This window comes from Diceros bicornis, unplaced genomic scaffold (assembly GCF_020826845.1).
Source record: "Diceros bicornis minor isolate mBicDic1 unplaced genomic scaffold, mDicBic1.mat.cur scaffold_124_ctg1, whole genome shotgun sequence".
Lineage (NCBI taxonomy): Eukaryota > Metazoa > Chordata > Mammalia > Perissodactyla > Rhinocerotidae > Diceros > Diceros bicornis.
This window is the reverse complement of record NW_026691044.1, coordinates 528,243-550,189: the sequence shown is the minus strand read 5'-3', so window position 1 is coordinate 550,189 and position 21,947 is coordinate 528,243. Positions and strand designations below refer to the sequence as shown.

The 21,947-nt window shown below is 50.2% G+C and overlaps 2 protein-coding genes and 1 pseudogene across 2 annotated transcripts in view; 2 read left to right on the top strand and 1 right to left on the bottom strand.

The window, feature by feature from the left end:
* LOC131402530 (adhesion G protein-coupled receptor E4-like) overlaps positions 1 to 21,947 on the top strand; it is a 494,190-nt gene that overhangs the window by 170,573 nt on the left and 301,670 nt on the right. The window lies entirely within an intron of this gene.
* Positions 1 to 21,947, bottom strand: part of LOC131402526 (centrosomal protein kizuna-like) — a 283,064-nt gene that overhangs the window by 163,489 nt on the left and 97,628 nt on the right.
* Positions 1 to 21,947, top strand: part of LOC131402538 (tubby-related protein 4-like) — a 94,105-nt pseudogene that overhangs the window by 59,329 nt on the left and 12,829 nt on the right.

Here is a 21,947-nt window from a genome sequence, read left to right as displayed (position 1 = left end):
AGAGAAGGTGCTACAGAGCAACGAAGCAGGGTGCTGGAGGAGGGAGGGCCTGGAGCCCCTAGGTGGGGGTAAAGGGCCCCCCTGGGGACATTTGTGCCCTGAGCAGAAGGACAAGAGGAGCCAGCCCTGCATCTGTCTGCAAACAGCGTGCTGGGGGGAAGCTCAAAGGCACAGAGACTTGGAGGCAGAAGAGGATTTGACGAGAGAGGAGGTGAGAAAAGAGCCAGTGTGGCTAGAGTGAGCTGGGGAGGAGAGAAGTGAGGGAGAGAGGATGGCAGGGCCAGACCCAGGCCTGGAAGGAGGTACTAGCTGTCTATGCTGGGTGACAGCATTAGCCTCACTTAGCACTTACGAGACCTATCATTGAGCATCTGACAGTGTCTCTACCAGGGTCCAGGCTCAGGTCAGCTGGGAGGCTCCCCGTCAAGGTCTAGCAGGAGGCTGGGGCTGTGTTCTCAACTGAAGCTCGATAGAGGCAGGAGCCATCTCGGAGATCATTCGCAAGTATCGGGGCAGTGGTAGGATTCAGTTTGGATGGGGGGTTTCAGGCCTTTTCTGTCTGTGGGCCGGGACCCTCTGCCAGTTCTTTGCATTAGGGGGTGTCATAGGGAAGGAAGCTCATAATATCTGATATGGCTTCTCCTGAATAGTGGATCAGAGAGACAGAAAGAGGGAGAGAAAGAGAGACAGTGACACACAGAGATAGAAAGATGGGGAGGAGAGACAAAGAGAGTAGACACAGACAGAGACAGGGAGACAAAGAGAGAGACAGAGAGACAGGGAGAGACCAAGAGAGATACAGACAGCCAGAGACACAGAGACAGAGAGAGACAAAGACAGAGAGAGAGAGACAGAGACAGAGAGATAGAATGAACACAGGAGAGACAGAACCACACAGAAGTCACAGACTTTTCATTAAGCTGACCGTGGAAGTGACATCCCATCACTCGGCCCTATTCTATTGGTTAGAAGCCAACCGCAAAGTCCATTCTCATAGAGGAGCGGGGATTACATAGGATGTGTGCCTAGGAAGTGGGAACGCTGGGAGCCGTTGTGGGGGCTGCCCACCACATAGGCTGAGATGACCACCACTCAGGCACTTGGACCTGAGTCTAAACATAACAGGAGGCCCTGGAGGGTTGCGAGCCAGAAGGAGATGATGTCTGAACGTCATTTCATTTCAACCCTCCCTAGGAACACTGGGAAACAGGCAAGAGGGGAAGTGCCTCTCCCAGACGCCCAGCAGACCCAAGCCTCTTTGCGTTGTATTCTCTGCCACAGCCAGCCCTTTCTGTAATCCTTGCACTGCCAAGTCTGTGCAGGAGCTACGTGTGGGAGCAGCCCACGGGATTCACAGACTCTGAAGGGATCTCTAGGTCTATACACCTGATGACATCCCTAGGAAGTAGATGCTAGAATGACCCCCACTACAGAGAGGGACATGAACACAGGAGAGACCCTGAGAGGGGAGGCCCTGAGAGGTGCAGGGTTGTCCAGGGTGACATCACTGGCAAGAAGCAGGAGCGGGACTGAATTCAACTCTGTGTCCTCAAAGCTGGGGCCCTGGTTGCGTCCAGACCTCCCCAGAGGCTGTGGGGTGGACTGTGTCGGTGTGACTGTGTCTGGACAGGGTATGAAGATGGAGAGTGAGCAGTCAGCAGCCCGGGGGGCCCTTAGGAAGGTCTTGTGTGAGGAGGAAGCTTAGGTAAGGAGATCCCAGGAAGTGACCTCACAGAGCCCAATAGAACTTGGAACCCTGGTAACTAGGCACCCACATCCTAAACACAGCCCCCAAGCGAGCTCACTTCTCTAGCACTTGTCTAGAAGGAGCAATATGTTCAGTTGCTGCTTCCCAATGACCAGGGGCCGGAGCCCCAGGAAAGCCCCCAAAGACCGATGCAGATGCTGGTGCCCCTCTCACGGCCGACGGCTCTGGTCGTTTACCCGGAGGGACGGAAAGGTAACACCGGGAGGCCCAGGGAAGGCCATTCCAAACCAGGCTACCACTGTGGTCCCATCTGGGCAGCCCCACATCCCCTCCCCATGTGTGCCTGGAAGGGCGGGTTCATGTGGGTAGACCACCATGAGCAGGAGCAGTCGGTGAGGTGTTAGAAGCCTTGGGGGGTCGGTCAGGTTCAAAGCCCAGGTCAAGGCCGGCTGGGTGGGATGTGGAGTGCGGGGTGGTGCCCTTCTGCCTGAGGTTTATCCCAAGCCCCTGAGGTGTAGGTCTTTCCTCAGGGGTGGAATAATGTGCAGGCACAGGTGTGTGCCTGATCTGGGAGAATTAGGACCAGAGGGCAGAAGCAGCAGCAAGGACAGCTGGGCAGGGCTCTGATGCCTCTGGGACGGAGCCAGTCACTGTCTTTGCAGAGCTCCACGAAGAAGATCAGCGTGGAGCTGGCGGAAGGGGATATTCCATCCATCTCCCCGATGGAGGCGCCGGTGTCCCACAGGCCTGGACCAGCAGCTAACGGGAGACGGTCTGCAGTGACAGTGATAAAACCCTCAGAGCCACCAGAAGACCCAGCTTCAATCCCGGGAGAACCATCATACCCACCATGTCCTGCAGCAGCGCAGGAGGCAGCTGAGGCCCCAGCCTCCGTGCAGGGAGCGCCATCCCCTGCACAGTCTCCTGTAGGAGACCAGGAGGCAGAAGAGGCCCAAACCTCTGTGCAGGGAGGGCCATCCCCTGCACAGCCTCCTGCAGGAGACGAGGAGGCAGCTGAGATCCCTGCCTCCGTGCTGGGACAGACATCTCCTGCACAGACTCCCGCAGGACTCCAAGAGGCAGCTGAGGCCTCAGCCTCTGTGCAGGGAGAGCCATCCCCTGCACAGTCTCCTGCAGGAGAACAGGAGGCAGCTGAGGCCCCAGCCTCTGTGCAGGGAGAGCCATCCCCTGCACAGTCTCCTGCAGGAGACAGGGAGGCAGCTGAGGCCCCAGCCTCTGTGCAGGGAGAGCCATCCCCTGCACAGCCTCCAGCAGGAGAACAGGAGGCAGCTGAGGGCCCAGCCTCTGTGCAGGGAGAGCCATCCCCTGCACAGGCTCCTGCAGGAGATCAGGAGGCAGCTGAGGGCCCAGCCTCCGTGCAGGGAGAGCCATCCCCTGCACTCTCTCCAGCAGGAGAACAGGAGGCAGCTGAGGGCCCAGCCTCTGTGCAGGGAGAGCCATCCCCTGCACAGTCTCCTGCAGGAGACAGGGAGGCAGCTGAGGCCCCAGCCTCTGTGCAGGGAGAGCCATCCCCTGCACAGCCTCCAGCAGGAGAACAGGAGGCAGCTGAGGCCCCAGCCTCTGTGCAGGGAGAGCTATCCCCTGCACAGGCTCCTGTAGGAGAACAGGAGGCAGCTGAGGGCCCAGCCTCCGTGCAGGGAGAGCCATCCCCTGCACTGTCTCCGGCAGGAGACCAGGAGGCAGCTGAGGCCCCAGCCTCTGTGCAGGGAGAGCCATCCCCTGCACAGTCTCCTGCAGGAGACAGGGAGGCAGCTGAGGCCCCAGCCTCTGTGCAGGGAGAGCCATCCCCTGCACAGCCTCCAGCAGGAGAACAGGAGGCAGCTGAGGGCCCAGCCTCTGTGCAGGGAGAGCCATCCCCTGCACAGCCTCCTGCAGGAGAACAGGAGGCAGCTGAGGTCCCAGCCTCTGTGCAGGGAGAGCCATCCCCTGCACAGTCTCCTGCAGGAGAACAGGAGGCAGCTGAGGGCCCAGCCTCCGTGCAGGGAGAGCCATCCCCTGCACAGTCTCCTGCAGGAGACAGGGAGGCAGCTGAGGTCCCAGCCTCTGTGCAGGGAGAGCCATCCCCTGCACAGCCTCCAGCAGGAGAACAGGAGGCAGCTGAGGGCCCAGCCTCTGTGCAGGGAGAGCCATCCCCTGCACAGCCTCCAGCAGGAGAACAGGAGGCAGCTGAGGGCCCAGCCTCCGTGCAGGGAGAGCCATCCCCTGCACAGTCTCCTGCAGGAGAACAGGAGGCAGCTGAGGGCCCAGCCTCCGTGCAGGGAGAGCCATCCCCTGCACAGTCTCCTGCAGGAGACAGGGAGGCAGCTGAGGTCCCAGCCTCTGTGCAGGGAGAGCCATCCCCTGCACAGCCTCCAGCAGGAGAACAGGAGGCAGCTGAGGGCCCAGCCTCTGTGCAGGGAGAGCCATCCCCTGCACAGCCTCCAGCAGGAGAACAGGAGGCAGCTGAGGGCCCAGCCTCTGTGCAGGGAGAGCCATCCCCTGCACAGCCTCCAGCAGGAGAACAGGAGGCAGCTGAGGGCCCAGCCTCTGTGCAGGGAGAGTCATCCCCTGCACAGCCTCCAGCAGGAGAACAGGAGGCAGCTGAGGGCCCAGCCTCTGTGCAGGGAGAGCCATCCCTTGCACAGGCGCCTGAAGGAGACAGGGAGGCAGCTGAGGCTAATTTCTGCGGCCTGGGAGAGCTGGCTCAGGACCCTCCCTCATTAGCACCTCCAGTCCCACCTGTTCCACCTACTCCCTTACCACATATTTCCCTCCCCATCCTCCTAATTGTGTTTCTCTATTTCTTGGTTTCTTTCATTGATTTTTTTTTATTGTTTATATCTTGATTATTTAAAATAAATTTCACTTTCATCTTTTAACAGTTTACTGTTTTTCATTTTAAATTGTACACTTCATGAGCATTAAGTACATGCACAATGCTGTGCAGCCATCACCGCTGTATGTGTTTAGAATATTTCATTCTCCAAAAGAACACCGTGTTCTAAAAGCACTCACTCCCACTTTCTCCCTCAGGCCCTGGCAACCCCTAATCTGTTTTCTGTCACTGTTTCCTTTTTTTTTAAAATCAGTTCAGGATGTTTCCTATAAGTGAAATCATGCCATAGGTGGCCATGTGTTTTCTGCCCATTTATTTTCGCACGGCCTGATAGGTTTTCCTTTTCTGTTTTTATTTGAAATAGAATTTCTCTAATTTGATAGGAAAATCCCAGATGGAGTCTAGATTTGATGTATCAAAGAAAGCCCTTTCGGTAAATATGTGCATAATCTTGGGGTACAGACTGCTGTTCTAAGTGGGACACCAGAGCCAGAAGCCACACACGAAACGCGTTGCTCTTCCTGCGGCCTAAACAAAAGCAAGAAAGGGTAGAAAGCTGGAAAGACAAACCAAGAGGCAGCTGAGGCCTCAGCCTCCAAGCAGGGAGAGCCATCCCCTGCACTGGCTCCTGCAGGAGACAGGGAGGCAGCTGAGGCTACAGCCTCTGTGCAGGGAGAGCCATCCCCTGCACAGGCTCCTGCAGGAGATCAGGAGGCAGCTGAGGGCCCAGCCTCTGTGCAGGGAGAGTCAAGCCCTGCACAGGCACCTGCATGAGACAGAGAGGCAGCTGAGGCCAAATTCTGAGGCCTGGGAGAGCTGGCTCGGGAACCTCCCTCATTAGCACCTCCAGTCCCACCTGTTCCACCTGCTCCCTTACCACAAATTTCCTTCCCCATCCTCCTAATTGTGTTTCTCTATTTCATGGTTCCTTTCATTGCTTTATTTTATTGTTTATATCTTGATTATTTAAAATAAATTTCACTTTCATCTTTGAACACTTTACTGTTTTACATTTTAAATTGTACAGTTCCTGAGCATTAAGTACATTCACAATGCTGTGCAGCCATCACCGCTGTATGCGTTTACAATATTTCATTCTCCAAAAGAACACCCTGTTATAAAAGCACTCACTCCCACTTTCTCCCTCAGGCCCTGGCAACCCCTAATCTGTTTTCTGTCACTGTTCCTTTTTTTTTTTAAATCTGTTCAGGATGTTTCCTATAAGTGAAATCATGCCATAGGTGGCCATGTGTTTTCTGCCCATTTATTTTCGCACGGCCTGATAGGTTTTCCTTTTCTGTTTTTATTTGAAATAGAATTTCTCTAATTTGATAGGAAAATCCCAGATGGAGTCTAGATTTGATGTATCAAAGAAAGCCCTTTCGGTAAATATGTGCATAATCTTGGGGTACAGACTGCTGTTCTAAGTGGGACACCAGAGCCAGAAGCCACACACGAAACGCGTTGCTCTTCCTGCGGCCTAAACAAAAACAAGAAAGGGTAGAAAGCTGGAAAGACAAACCAAGAGGCAGCTGAGGCCTCAGCCTCCAAGCAGGGAGAGCCATCCCCTGCACTGGCTCCTGCAGGAGAACAGGAGGCAGCTGAGGCCCCAGCCTCTGTGCAGGGAGAGCCATGCCCTGCACAGGCTCCTGCAGGAGAACGAGAGTCAGCAGAGGGCCCAGCCTCCGTGCAGGGAGAGCCATCCCTTGCACAGTCTCCTGCAGGAGACAGGGAGGCAGCTGAGGCCCCAGCCTCTGTGCAGGGAGAGCCATCCCCTGCACAGCCTCCAGCAGGAGAACAGGAGGCAGCTGAGGGCCCAGCCTCTGTGCAGGGAGAGCCATCCCCTGCACAGGCTCCTGCAGGAGAACAGGAGGCAGCTGAGGGCCCAGCCTCTGTGCAGGGAGAGCCATCCCCTGCACAGTCTCCTGCAGGAGACAGGGAGGCAGCTGAGGTCCCAGCATGACCCTTTGAAGGAATGGAAAGAAAGTCAAAAGGGCTAAGGGTCAAAACAGTGTAGACAACACTATTGGTCACCTCTCCAGTAACTATTCCATCTCCTCTTCCTCACTCCTAACAGAATCACACTTGGGTTCCAGCAGCCACCCTCCTCCACACATAGTCATGTGCTTTAGAGGAAGACGACTCCATTCTTGATTTTAGGAAGTGGATACGTTGAGACTTAAGTCAGTCATGGCCACCTCTTTTCTCCCTGCCAGTGATTAGTTAAAGAACGGCATGAGTGAAAGCAGGAAAAGAAGTTATTGCATGCTCTAAACAAGAGATGGTAGTTTGGACCAGGGAGTTGTCAATGGAGATAGAGATTTGCACGGAGAAATAAGGTAGAGCAACGTGTACAGGATGTCTCCTAGGTCTTAGGCAAATAACGACCAATCTTTTCCATATAGTCAAAGCCAGAGAAATATTTTTTAAAAATTAAGAGTCTTATGTTATTCTTAATATATTTCACTTAAATAAATCTAATTAGAACTATTCAAGGATCATACCTAAAACATATCTCATCCTCATGCAGGATACTGGCTTCAGAAGTTCATGCAAACTTATCAAGAATGAATGAGGCTAACTAGATTTTGTCTTACAATACAAATCAATGTTTTCTAAAATTCTAACTTATAATTAACAATCCTGCCTACAAATAACATCAATTTCTGAATATCATTTATTTTGCCTTGCCTGCTTCAAAAAATGATTTAAGCTAGCAAAATGTCCAAATCAATTAAAAGCCAAGCCAAGAATAAAGTAGTCCAAGGATTTCTGACCACTCTTGTGTTATCTAAAAATAATTCCAGAGAAATTACATGGAGGTACCTAATGAATTATGCTCATCAAATTTATCAAATTAGGTCTCATAACAACAGTAATGAAGGTTCCTATTACACATACCAACAGACCCAGGCAAAAATATAACCTACCTTGACAAGTTGATGAAGTGCCATTTCTTTCAGAAGGTGGTGTACTTGGACTGTTGAAATGACGTGAAGCTCCTCAGTCCTCGCCATCGTTTGTAACACTCTTTGAGCGGCACGTACGACGACGTGACAACGGCACTTCAGCTTTTTCGCTTAAGCTTTCATCCGCTGGCTTCCCTCAAAGTGAAAGAACCTCTATTCATAATATTTCTAATTAAACAAACATTCATCATCCTCTGCAGCTAGAGTGAGCAACCACTCGAATTTGCCCAGGATTGGGAGGTCCCCCAGGCTGTAAGATTTTCAGGGCTAAACCTGGGAAAGTACCTGGCAAATCTGGACAAGTTGGTCACCCTATCTGTAGCATCAAATTAGGACAGGAGAGAAACACTTATGCTGTCAGAGACATTTATAGAGAAATTATCATCAACTTACATAACTTACAAAAAGATAATAGTCAAAGATTAATAATGTAATAAAGGCACAACCACTTGAGTATTCGTTTATATTGAGATTCATTAAAATATCAAGCAGGGAGGATTAAAAGAAAGACCAAAAGTATATTCTTAGTTACTGCTATTTCCTTAAATGAATCATTCTGGATAAAAAGTACTTTATTATATTTTTTTCAAGTCCCAATAATCAAGCTGAATATATCAACCACATACTTATACGAAGAAGAGACTGTCGCCACGCTAAAGCAGCACAAAGTAAGACTAAGCTTTTCCCACTTCCTGTAGGGCTCTCCAACAAACAATGCTGCTTACTTTTTAATCCTCGGACAATCTATTGACACAAAAACAATAAAAACAAAATCAGTAAACAATTTACTTCATTAGGGTCTGTCTGCATCACAAGTACAAACACAACAAGCAGTTGTGTTTTCTCGTTGATGCAAGGCCCAGCATGAAGTAGCACGGCCCTTCCTCACCTCGGAGACAGGCTGTCCCACTGCTGCTTCGTGCTCCTCTACCAGGACTCCTTGGCTACTTTATCCCTGCTTGTGGGCCCACGTGACCTCTGGATCCTTTTCTGCCGTGAGGAATCATTCCGGTCCTTGTCCCTTGGCTGGCTGTTTATGCGGCTTGTTTCTCCTCTTGTCTGTGTGTCTCTTCTACAGACATGTGGTTCGGTTTCTTTCTGGGTAAAATGGCCTTGAGCAAATGAACTAAGAGGAGACCAGAGGGGAGAATTTGGGCTCGTTATTATCTGTGATGGGCAGATAGTTAAGTTTGGTAGTGGGCCATTACGCGTTCTCAGGTGGTTGTATCGCTATACTGACACTTAAGAGAGGCGGCACTGGGCCGGCCCCGTGGCTTAGCGGTTAAGTGCGCGCGCTCCGCTACTGGCGGCCCGGGGTTCGGATCCAGGCGCGCACCAACTCACTGCTTCTCCGGCCATGCTGAGGCCGCGTCCCACATACAGCAACTAGAAGGCTGTGCAACTATGACATACAAGTATCTACTGGGGCTTTGGGGAAGAAAACAAAAAGGAGGAGGATTGGCAATAGATGTTAGCTCAGAGCGGGTCTTCCTCAGCAAAAAGAGGAGGATTAGCATGGATGTTAGCTCAGGGCTGATCGCCCTCACAAAAAAAAAAAAAAAAAAGAGTGGTGGCACCTTGTAGTAAGATGAGCATAAGCTGTGGGGTTGAGAGGGAAACGGGTGAGAATTGCAGCTCTCCTGTTTATTGGCTGTAACCAAGTTACTTAGCTTCTCTTAGCTCAGTTTCCTCATATGTTAAATAGGAATAGTGATGCCTACGTGGTAGAGTTAAGATTAAATGAGATAATATATGTGCTTATCAAGATAACTCAATGTGCTATTGGAACGTAGGTAAGTTTTTAAGACATAATTGTTATTTTTGTTATGATGCTTAGTGATTGTACATGTAAATGTAACAGAGAGGATTTTTATCCAGTTTGAAACTCTAAGTGGTTTAAGTTCTTTTGTACAAAGACGTAAGAGATATATAAAACTGTCATTATGATAAGTATGTAAGATCCTCCCCAAAATTGTAATCAACTGTTACATAGAGATAGTTACTATGAAAAACAGAACCAGAAGGAGGGAGGACACAGGAGGATAAAAATATATATATATGTGATTCGTACATCATAACCCTTGGCATGTCAGATAAATGGGCTCAAAAGTAATGGGAAATTGGGAGAAAGCAGTGTCTGAGATTTCTGCAGCCAGTTCCAACCAGTCCGATTGTGCTAAGTGAAAACTGTCCTTCATGACTTGAGCTCTAAGTTGTACATATTATCTTAGGAGGCTCAGGGGTGGCGGGTGGCGTGTATCTTTAAGATTAAGCATGACTTTGGTAGGAATAGAACTTTAGTCCTAACCTGCACGTAAGGGGGTTGATGATACCAAATACATTTGGTGTGTATTTTTAATGTGCTGTCTGCCCTGTCTTCAGCAGAGATTCTGCCTTGCTCTAAATTAACAGGCGTCTCTCTGGGGTCCACCCTCCGCGTGGGATCCTCTTAGAAGGAGGCCCATCTTGGAAGTACGCCGGAAGCCCCCAGACTTGAGTTCTAGGCTCCGTGGTCCTCGTCCACCAGGCTGTGACTGCCTGGCCTCACTGTGATGGAAATGGAAGATGAATTATCTTCAGCCCCGCATTGTGTTTTGAAGTTCAAACCAGGATTAGCCGACCCTGGAGGCGATTTTAAGCAAGCGTCTTCATGTGTTCCTTTTATCTTAATGTTTGTCACTAAAGTGTTGGGAAAACTCTGTTCCTATCTGTCATTCATATAAAAGATCTGATAGCCCCACTTCTGATCATTGAAACCCCTCAAGACCTCATTAAATTAGAACTCCATCTGTCCAGATCGGAGTGAAGAAATTCCCTCGCTGCTTCTCCATCACTCCCTCCACCTCCCTCTTTCTTCCTTGGCTCATCTTACATAGATGGCACCCCTAAAGGTTTGGATTTTTTTCAGTACAACTAGTTTCTAACTTGCACATTTGGATTTCAGCCTGCCTTTTCAAAGCAAATGATGGCCACAGACCCCTCGAGCAGCTGCCACAGGGGCTGTGTTCCCCTCTCTCCCCTTTCCAGATAGCTTTCTACTTTCTTTCTGCCCCATCAGCTCGAGGATGGCTGAGAATAACAGTGACTTAATATCTATGGGTTATAACTGGTGATAGGTCCCAGAGCACTTGACGTCTTTCATCTCCTTTAGTCCTCACAGCTCCCATTTTGCTCATGAGAAAGTAGGAGACTTCCAAGGGTTACATCATAGTTCCCAGGTCACATAGCTCATGACCCCAAATCCAGTGATGGTTTGACTCTAAAATGCTCCCTGTCGGGACAAAAGGGAAGAGCCGTCTGGTCTGCCTCCTCACCACCTCCCCAAGCCATGGGAATACCTACCACCAGTTACTTGGGGTTCCAGATAGCAGAGCTTCAGTAAGGAATATGCAGTACAGTCCCCCAGGCTGATTGCATCTCCTGGGAGAAACGTCATAAGAGCTAAGTTAGGTTTTATGGCACCAAATTAAATGAGATAATACGTGTAAAAGAACTTTGTAAAACTTTTCCAGTGCTTTGTGCTGTGGCCTGGGGATCTAACTGCTTTTCAATGGAAATACTGAATTTTTGTAATATGGTATTTAACATCCTCTCTTGTGCTTTTTAAAACCAATATCCTCATGAACTATCAGGTCACTTGAATTGGCTTGACACAAGCGTGCATGATCTTTGCTTACAAGAGCGACAGCTTAAGCGTAGTCTCCCTTCACTTCTTGGCAGCGCCCCATCATCTCCATCTGCTGGGGACACCGGGACTCGTGGCTGCTGATGGCATCAGGACCAGCCCTGTACGTGGTCCGTGTGGAGCACCGCGTGTCCGGCCTGCAGCTGCTGTGCCAGCAGGCCATCGCCAGCGCCCTGCGAGAGGACAAAGACGTCAGCAAGCTGACCCCGCCCCCCCGCCTCTGCTCCCACCTCCCCACTGCCTTCATCCCCACCATCAAGGTGAAGCCCTTCCACTCACCTTCTCCTCCTTCCTCACTCGTGCTGGCTGCCTGTTCCCGAAGGCTCGCCAAGAGGAGGGCCGAGACAAGGAACACAGGCGAGAGTCCCAGAGCAGGAGCACAGAAGTCACGTCTGCTCCTCTGCAAGATGAAGGTGTGCGGCTCCGCAAAGTCCCACCTCGGTCTCCCACGCGCGCAGTCTGTCCCTAGCATCACCCTTAGTGTCCACAAGAGAGTCACCTTGTGTGATAGGCATTAGCTTTCTCATGGCAGAGGCAGTATCCCGAGCGTGGCTGCCGTTGTCGTCCTGATGATCAGTCTGCCTTGTTCAGTCCTGACTCCCTGGCAGATGCTGCCGTTATCCCCTCTTGAGAAAGCAGGAAACGCGTTCTTAGAAGTGAGGGACTTGCTCTGTGGCTCGTTAGGGGAACGGTCAGGATGGGACCCTGTCAATCCTGGGGCCTGCTCTCCTCATCACTGTGCGGAGGGGCGGCCCTCACCCAGCCCTCGCTGTCAGCGTCCTCTATGCTGACTGGAGCTTGAGAACTGGTCTGTCGCTATGGTGGTATGTGGACTGGACCTGCCTGTGGCTGTTCCAGTGTGGGTTCCCCGTTCCCTCTGGCCCTCCGCATGTAGGTTGCTTCCTGTGTTCTCTTTTTTGTTTTCTGTCTCTGCTTCTAAGTATCAGATTGACTTCTTGGTTAATTTTTTCCTAAAACATCCGAGTTTTAGAATCTGTTGTGATATTTTCTTCAAGTTGTTTTACACTCTTGGCTCCACACCAGTGATTCTGGACCCTGGCTGCTCGTTAAAATCGCCTGGGGAGTTTTTAGAACATACGCGTGCCCAGGCTCACCCCCACAAGATTCCAGTTCCATCGTCTGTGGTGGGATCCGGGCTGAGGTCTCTGAAAGCTGCCAGGAGGTTGTGACGTGCGTCCAGAGTTGGGAGTCATTGTCCCGCACCGCACAGTTAACCCTCCCCGAGCCGCCAGCCAGTGCTCCGCCAGGGTAATCAGTGATGTGCACGCTCTTTTCTCTCCACGTCCTGCCTCCAGCCCCCGATTCCGGACCCCGACAACACGCGCGACTTTGTCAGCTGCCCCTCGGCCGGCAACGAGCGTCTGCGCCGCACCGTGAAGCGCACAGAGCGCGGCCCGGAGGTGGGCGGCCCGTGCCACACGCTCTGCCTGGAGCACCCGGGCGGGCTCGTGCGCGTCCTCGAGGGGCGGCGCGTCAGCCAGCTGCGCCGGAGCTCGTCATCACGGACCCGCCGTCAGACAGCAACGCAGGGGGGCGCCTCGCCAGGCACTGCAGACCCCTCTCGGGGGGTGCGGACTGGTATTCCTGACTGCCCACGCAAAGGTAACGCCTATCTGTGAACGTTTGGCTAGCGTGGAACATCCCTGAAGCTACTCCGTTTCCAAAATCCTGCTGAAGTTAGATTCCCTAAGTGGACTTTCCCACGGGTTTTTAAGAGCGCTCCTGAGGCTCCGTGTGGCTGGGGCTGTGGGGGGAGGAGACATCGGCTGTCATCAAGGGGAGGCTGGCGCGGGCCTTTTGGGAATGGCAGCCTCCTCTTTCAGTTATTTGTCAGGTATCCACTGAGGGCCTGAATGTGCTGTTGAGACCATCAAAACAGTAGTGAGATGCCGTCGCTGCCCCCCGGAGCGAGTGACAGGATTAAACGCTTCAGACCTTCAGCCTGCTCCTCAGCCTCCTGCTGGGATCCTGCTTCTGCGCTCGCTAAGCCACCCTTAGCTGCTTTTTAGCTGATGACCAAGGAGACTTTCTTGCTGGTCCGTAAAGATTTCGCATGACAGTCACTCCCTCCTTCTAAAGACTCTCTTATACCAATCTTCATGACTCCGTTGCCGTATTCAGGGGGCTCACTGCGCACCTCTCTCTGGGACCCTAGAGTGTGAGCCTCCAGGGAAGGGACTTTGCTCTTTTTGTTTGTAGTCACAGTCGAGGCCTGTGGCCTCTGTCAGCAGTACCTGCCGGCTCAAACGTTCCCCCGCCTCCCTGTGAAATCTTGCCGGTCACCTAGAGCAGAGCGAGCAGCTGTCCCCTCTGTGCCCATCGCCCCTCAGTCAGTTGAGCTGCTGGTATCCCTCGGGGCACACAGTCCCTGAATCCTGAGGGCCCGGAGGGAGGGAACTGAGTCATCTTTGTACCCCCAGTGCCTGGTAAGCGCCTGACCGTGGGACAATGTGGGTTGAATTAGATTTGTTTTCATTAGTTCATACTTGTTCTCTCCACTTCCCATCTCCTGTTCCCTCTCCCGCCCGTTAGACTGGCCTCTGCCCCCATTCTGTCCCTGAAGCCGCTGCGCCGTGCAGCATCACCAGTTAGCCGAGTGTCACGTGCAATGGGCTTTTTCAACCTTGGCCTCAATTGCCCACCTCAGTATTTTACAGTCGATCCACTTGCTGTCTGCTTTTCTTTATTGGAATGCTCCGCATCTGTAGCAACATTCTGCTGTCAGTGTTACCGTGTAAAATTGAAAGCAGTGAAACTATACTTTAAAAATTGGATATTAGTCAGTTATTTCGTCTTTTGAGTCATGTGATGACCTGGGACCAAGAGCAGGGAGAGCGAGAAGAATTGGAGGCTGGTAGGGAGGCAGGTGGAAAGGAGGGAGAGGGAAGATTCAGAAGGAAGGAAGGCAAAGTGAGAGAAGCCAGAGAGCAGTGCACGTGAACTTAGAAGGAAGTTGCAGTTTCAGGGGAAGAGAGAAGACAGGAGCCATGGCGGTTAGAGATGACTGATGGGGGGACTTGGGAAAGGTCCTGAACCTGAGGGCGCATCGCCGGTTCTCAGCGGGGTCATTGTCTCTAAGGTTCCTCCCGTGTATGCAGTTTTATAAAACCTATGCTCGGATTCAGTGTTGACGGGAAGTTATGTGAAGAGCTTGCTTCTGTTCCCCCGCTCCTGTGCGTCAATTTCCCACTGAAGAACAGGACAGAAGCAGCGGGGGCTGTGCTGTAGGGACAAGGCTGCAGCCTCCTAAGACCTTGCTTGTGTGGACCTGACCTGAGCGTCCCAGCCTGCTTCTCCGTAGTGGTCACATTTGTCAGCTCCTCCCAACACAGGCTGGCCCAGTTGCTAACAGGCCTGTGGGGAAGGAGGTGTTGTGTTTTTATAATGAAAAGGCTGTAAAGCAAAGCAGATAGGCGGGACGTATTGAGTGCCTGCCTTGTACACGGTCCTCGGGTCTCCTGTGGTTGTGAAGCAGTGCCGGGGCATCTCTGCTTTCAGGGAGTTCATGATCCCTTTTGGGTGAAAGACAACTTAACACTTGAAAATTTCAATAAAAAAGTCAAGATTTAAATACCTCGAGACAAAAATAGACGATGTGTCACAAGGCAGAACATGACTAATTTCCAACCGAGTGGTAGACGTAACCTGGTTCAGAGAGGAGAGGGTTCCTGACTTTGAGAAGCCAGGACTTGCTCATCGTGAGAAGCTGATGAACTCTCTCAGTCCTCCATGTCGTCGTTTCTCAGATGTGGTCCATGGGCCACCTTCCCGCAGATCGCCTGGGATACTTACTTGAATCCAGGTTCCTAGGCCTGCCCCTTAGATTGGTTCAGCACGTTGGAGACGACGCCTAGAAATCTGCAACTTAGTGGAGGCCCCAGGGGATTGCTATGCTCTGAAGTTTTTGATCCCCTGTTGTAAATGTCCCCCAAGTAACTTAACAAATGTGTTTCTCAGAATTACCAGTGTGCGTTTTATAATACATAGCATGAATCCCAATAATTTTTGTTTAGCAAAAGTTCACAAATTTTCCAAAGGAAATCTTTAGTCAGAGCTTGCTATGGACTGAATTGTGTCCCCCCCCCAAATTCACATGTTAAAACGCCAATCCACAATGTGACTGTATTTGGAGATAGAGCTTTTAAGGAAGGTAGGGTCCCAATGGGATAGGATTGATGGCCTTATAAGAAAAGGAAGAGGGAGGGGCTGGCCCGGTGGCGCAAGCGGTTAAGTGCGCGCGCTCCGCTGCGGCGGCCCGGAGTTCGCTGGTTCGGATCCCGGGCGCGCACCGATGCACTGCTTGGTAAGCCATGCTGTGGCGGCGTCCCATATAAAGTGGAGGAAGATGGGCACAGATGTTAGCCCAGGGCTGTCTTCCTCAGCAAAAAAGGAGGAGGATTGGCGGATGTTAGCTCAGGGCTGATCTCCTCACAAAAAAAAAAAAAAAAAAAAGAAAAGGAAGAGGGAGAGCTCTCTCTCGACACGCACGCGTACACTGGGGAAAGGCCACGTGAGCACACAGCAAGGTGTGCATCCACAAGCCGAGACCCCAGCCAGGCTGGCACTCTGACCTTGGGGCCTGTCAGCCTCTATTATCGCGTGAGCCAACTCCTTATGATCTCTTTCTCTTTTTCTGTATGTGTGTGTATATGTATTTGCCTCCTATTGGTTCTGTTTCTCTGGAGAACCCTGACTAACACAGATTTTAGTACTAAGAAGTGGGGAACTGCTGTAACAAATACCTATAATGTGGAAGCAGCTTTGAAACTGGGTCATGGGTTGAGGCTGGAAGGGTTTTGAGGTACACATTAGAAATATGGATATTAGGGCCATGTCTGGTGAGGTCTCAGACAGAAATGAGGAACATGTTATTGGAAACTGGAGGAAGGCGATCCTTGTCGTAAAGTGGCACAGAACTTGGCTGAACTGTGTTCTAGTGTTTTGTGGAAGATAAAACTTGCAAGCAAATGAAATTGGATATTTGAGAGATTTCTAAGTAGTTTTGGAGGATTGGCTTGGTTCCTCCTAACTGCTTATAGTAAAATGAGAGAGGAGAGAGACACACTGAAGAAGGAATTGTTAAGCAAAAAGGAACCAGAACTTGGAGATTTGGAAAGTTCTCAGCCTGTCCATACGGGCTGAGACGAAGGAAGGCTGTTGACTTCCTGGATTTGACAGGACGGGATGATGGAGCTGGTCGGATAGGAACATGCACTATTCTTCAAGAGGGAAAAATGACCCCAAAAGCGATTCAGAGGTCATCAGGGCCACTGCCTCAATTTTAGCAGGCCAGACAGCCTCCACCCGGAGACTTGAGGACAAGACCCCAGCCCCGCAGAGCCGTGGGGACCCTCACCTCGAGCTGTGTGGTGACACTGCCACCCCAGTGGGCCTGGAGGGCAGAGTATTGAACCAAAGAGGGTTATTCTCAAGCCTTAAGGTCTAGAAATTCGCCTTACTAGGCTTTGGACTTGCCTGGGGCCCTTCCTTCTCTCCTGTGTCTCCCTTTGGGATGAGAATGTCACCCTGTGCCTGGCCCGCTGCCGTCTTGTGTGTTTTGGAAGCACGTAACTTGTCTGGTTTCACAGGTTCACGGCTGGAAGGGAGTTTTGCCTCAGTGTGAGTCGTATCTTGGCTCTCACCCATTTCTGATTCAGGTGATATTTAGATGAGACTCTGGATTTTAGACATTAGTGTTAATGCTGGAGTGAGTTAAGACTTTTGGGAGTGTTGGGATGGAATGAATGTATTTTGCGTGGGAGAAGGATATGAATAAGGGGGCAACCAGGGGCGGAATGTATGGACTGAATTGTGTCCATCCCACAAGTTCATATGGTGAAGCTCTAACCCCCATGTGACTGTATTTGGAGACAGGGCTTTTAGGGGGTGATTATGGTTAAATGAAGCTGTAAGGGTGGGATCCTAATCCAGTAGGATTGGTGGCTTTGTAAGAGGAGGAAGAGAGATCTCCCTGCATACACACACACACACACACACACACACACACACACACGCTGAGGAAAGCCCACGTGAGGACACAGTGAGAGGGTGGCCGTCTGCAGGCCAGGAGGACAGCCCTCACCAGAATCTGGCATGCTGGCACCCTGATCTCGGACTTCCAGCCTCCCAAACTGTGAGAAATAAATTTCTCTTGTTTAAGCCACCTGGTCTGTGGTATTTGGTTATGGTAGCCCAAGCAGACTAAGACAGAACTTTTATTTAAAAGCTTTGAAACTGTGCTTAAAGATTTTTTTAAAATTCTAAAAAGATACCTGATTTGGGCTGTGTGTTTTGAAAAGGCCTCAACCCAGATGAAATAAGCATATTCTTGCAAACTGACAAAACTGGGATGTGAAGCCCCAAACAGTACAGTTCAGCCTTCTGTTCTCAAAGAGGAATATCAACTTACATTTATCTACAACTTGTATGTTTCTTCCAGAATTTTCATGATAAATTAATGACAGAATCTCTAGAAATAAGAGGTACAGATGTCCATCACCCCCAGGCTCCTTGGGTCTTACTCTGACGTGCTGCACTGAATTTCTAGTTGTTGACGACAGGGAGCAGAGTGATGAGCCTCCAAGTGTGTAACTGTAACACTGAACAAGCAGGACTTGGGGCTTGTCTCAGAAAGCAACTCCCTTCTTCTCACGCCGCCCCCTTTAAGTCCGTTCTATGGGGAAGTCCTTCTGCTCCTGGGCAAGTGGTTCTCAGCCCTGGCTGCTCATGGGAATCACCGGGGAGCCTTAAAAATCGACAGTGCCCGCGTCCACTCCCAGGATCCTGCTGCAGTTAGTCTGGGGTGCAGCCAGGCAGCAGGGAGAGACCTCGTTTTTCTTTCAGGAAGTATTTATCCAGTCTCTGCGTTGTTCTGGTCTCTAGAGTTACAGCAGGAGGCGAGACAGGCAACTCTCCTTCCACTAGTTGGGGAGACAGACAATAAAATAAAAGTGGTTATGAATGCTTATGCCCCCCTAAATTCGTATGTTGTAATCCTGATGCCCAGTGTGATGGAATTAGGAGGTGGGGCCTTTGGAGGTGATTAGGTTATGAGGACGGAGCCTTTATAATCATGAGATTATTGCCTTATAAAAGTGGCTCCAGAAAGTAGCCCCTTCTGCCATGCGAGGACACAGCAAGAAGTCAGCCGTCTGCAACCCCAAAGAGGGCCGTGACCAGAACCCCACCATACGGGCACCCTGATCCCGGAATTCCAGCCTCCCCACTGTGAGACGTAAATTTCTATTGTTTATAAGCCATCCAGTCTGTGGTATTTTGGTATAGCAGCCCACACAGACTAAGACGTGAGTAAAGGAAAAAAGCAAAGGGTATGACATCCAGCAATTACAAAACCCCGGCATCAGCAAGTCAATCAGATGTTGAGTGGACAATACATTACTGAATTTCCTCAGGTCGGTGAACTGGCTCTGTGCTCATGAACACAGAGGAAGCGTTCTGTGGGCTTATATGCATTTTGGAATCGTGGCCAAACTTCCTTTGATCTAGGGCTCCTAAGTTAAATAATGTAAAGCACTGCTTGGGCCGTGTGAATTAAGCCTTTTTATTTGATGGAACTCAGATGCACACCACTCCAGCTTGCTGGATTCACGAGTCGTGCCTTCTGATTCAGGAAGTAGTTGACGAAGAGGCTGATGTAGTAACACCGATCGGGCGTCAGCTAGTCTCCTTCCAAGTAGCACGCCAAGTTGTTCTGCTCTGCCTCCAGGGCCCTCAGAGAGGCCCTGTTCACAGATGTCACCTCCACACAGATGTCACCTCCACGTGTTCAGAAACAGAGATTAGTTTGGATTACAAACTCATTCTTTCAAATGTAAACAGCCCTTTTGAATGGTAAAATCGCTCATAGTCTATAAATTATTTCATTGTGATTGAATGATGCAGCTTTTTTATTGCCTGGCAAGGCTCTTGGAGCCTTGAGGGAATGAGGCTTTTGTCAGCAAAACAAAGTGATTTTGAAGAATGAGGTACTTCCAGTGAGGGCAGACCTGGGGTGGGGCAGAGCAGGGTTTGGGTGGTGAAGGGATGTGAGGGGATGTGAGGCCGTGTGAGGAAGGCAGCAAAGGAGAAGGGGTTTTGAGGAGGATGTTAAACATGGACTTCATCTACTCTGCAGTTTTGTGATCGCCCCGTTGCTGTGTCTGTCGTCTTCTGCCTTGGGGCCTCTAATCTTCTACCTAATGGCCAATTGACAAGGTTGTTTTGAGTGGCTTCCACGCAGGCACCCTCAGGAGAACCCAAAGCTCCCACTGAAAGTCCTGCCACACAGGTCTTCTTCCAGCCGTTGCTCGAAGCAGGCAGGCACCTCTAGCAGGTGGGATAGCCACCCCCCCCCCGGCAAGCATCCTTGTGGCGGTTCCAGGAGACGGTTCTGACACGCCAGACATAAATTTCTCGGAGTCCCTGAAATGGACCCAACTCTGCCAGGTCTTGAGTCCAGAGCAGGCCCAGAACCAACAAGGGCCTTCCCCGGTCCCAGGGCAGAAGCAGGTTCTGGGGGAGTCAGTGAGTCAGCAAGCCCCTTGACCGGCCTGGATTCCCAGGCTGCCCGTGTGAACCCAGATGGAGCCTGGTGTGTGGTGAGGCACAATAGCGCGGCCGTTTTGTTGCCAGGTTTGGCACAGTAAACAGTGCCAGACTGTTGTACATTCCAGAGGCATTAAAATTCCACGCCCATTTGCTAACCGCAGAAGTAATGGACTACTTTTGCTTAGAAAATATAATGGCATAAAAATGTAAAAGGAAGACAATGCTCTGCTCCTTTCTGTTTCAACCTGTAGACTTCAAACGGCTGCCTATAGGGTCAGGCTGTCCTTAGTTCCTAGTAATGATCGTCGTGAGGGTCTAACTGATGTCACTTCCCTAAAATCTACTGCTTGGTATCTTACCCGATGAAATCTATGGAAACAGCTTGATTTCTACCATGATCGACAGCTGCAACTGCTCAGACTCCAGTGACATCGAACTGAGTGACGACTGGGCTGCCAAGAAATCTCCCAAAATCTCCCGAGCTAGCAAATCACCCAAACTCCCAAGGTAATCTTGGTCTGTAGGGGCGTCCTCCCTTTTTGAGCCTCTGGAGGTGTGTCTGTGTTGTGTCTGCAGCAGAATCCCATTAACGCACACCAGAGGAGCATAGCAAGAGGCAATCCAAGTCTGTCGTCTGGAAGATCTGCCTGTGATAATTATAGCTTTCCTTTACTCTTCCCTTCAGGACAGCAAAAGATCCCCAGGAAGAAGTTTGCTGAACCCTCAGAACTTCTAGGGGTCAGCACTGGTGGTGGGTGGCAGGGGCGGCCGTAGCTTTCTGGCTTACTTGTTTTTATTTCTGGTCTGAGAACAGTAAGACAGAGGTTTTACAGTGTATGTAATGTGTTGAAAGGAATGCCGAATCAAATGCCTTTGATGCTGTAATTGGAAAAAATAGTATTCTAAAAAAAATGTTTGGGGGGCCGGCCCAGTGGCATAGCGGTTAAGTTCATGTGCTCTGCTTTGGCAGCCCGGGGTTCGCAGGTTCGGATCCCGGGCGCAGACCAATGTGCCACTTGTCAAGCCATGCTGTGGTGGCGTCCCATATAAAGTAGAGGAAGATGGGCACAGATGTTAGCCCAGGGTATCTTCCTCAGCAAAAAAATAAAGAAGAGGATTGGCATCAGATGTTAGCTCAGGGCTGATCTTCTTCACAAACACAAAAAAATTTCTATCCTAAGGGTTTGGCCTAAAGAGTGGCAAAAAGCTAAAAGCAGATGGAAGGGCCTGCAGTGTCATAGATAAAAAACCCTGCCTTGCTGGTCCTGACCCTGCCACCGAGGGCTCTGTAACCTCAGAATGTAACGTTGATCCATGACCTAGAGACCAGTTTCCTTGTCTATGAAGTTAAAGGGTGGAGCAGATCTTCACTAAGATCCTTCTAGCTCTAAAATTCTTGATGCTGTGTGAAATGATGGTCTAATGTACGTGCAGATACGTACCTGCCCAGATTGTAAACACATAATGCATTGTGCAGTTGGTAAACCAGTGTATTCACCACCCAGTTGAAGATAAAGAATATTTCCATCATCCCGGAAAGTTCCCTTGTACTTTTTCCCATTCGATACCCACTCCCTAGAGTAACCACTGCTCTAACTTCTGTCAGCATAGATGAGTTTTGCTTCCTCTTGAGCTTCATATAAATGGTGTCAAACCACATGTCCTATTTTCTTATTTGGCTTTTTTTAATCAACATAATGATTGTGAGACTCATTCATGTTGTTGCGTGTATCAACAGTTTTTCTTTTTTGCTCTGTGGAATTCCATTGTAATGAATATACTACAATTTGTTTATTCCGTTTACCAATTGAATGTTTGGTAGTTTCCAGTTTGGGGCTATCATGAATAAAACCATTGTAGACATTCTTCTACAAGACTTTCTATGGACGTATGCACTCGTTTATCTCAGGTATATGCTTAGGAGTGCGTTGTAGGGCCACGGGGTAGACGTATGTTCAACTTTATTGGAAACTGCCAAACAGTATTCCAAGGTGCCTGTCGTACCATTTTAAATTCCCACCAGCAGTATATGAGAGTTCTAGCTGCTTCCATCTTCACCTACAGAGTATTGTCATTTTTTAAAAATAATTTTATCCATTCTGGTAGGTGTATAGTGGTATCTCATGGTAGTTTAATCCTAATATCTTCAATGATTGATGATGCTAAGCAGCTTTTTATGTT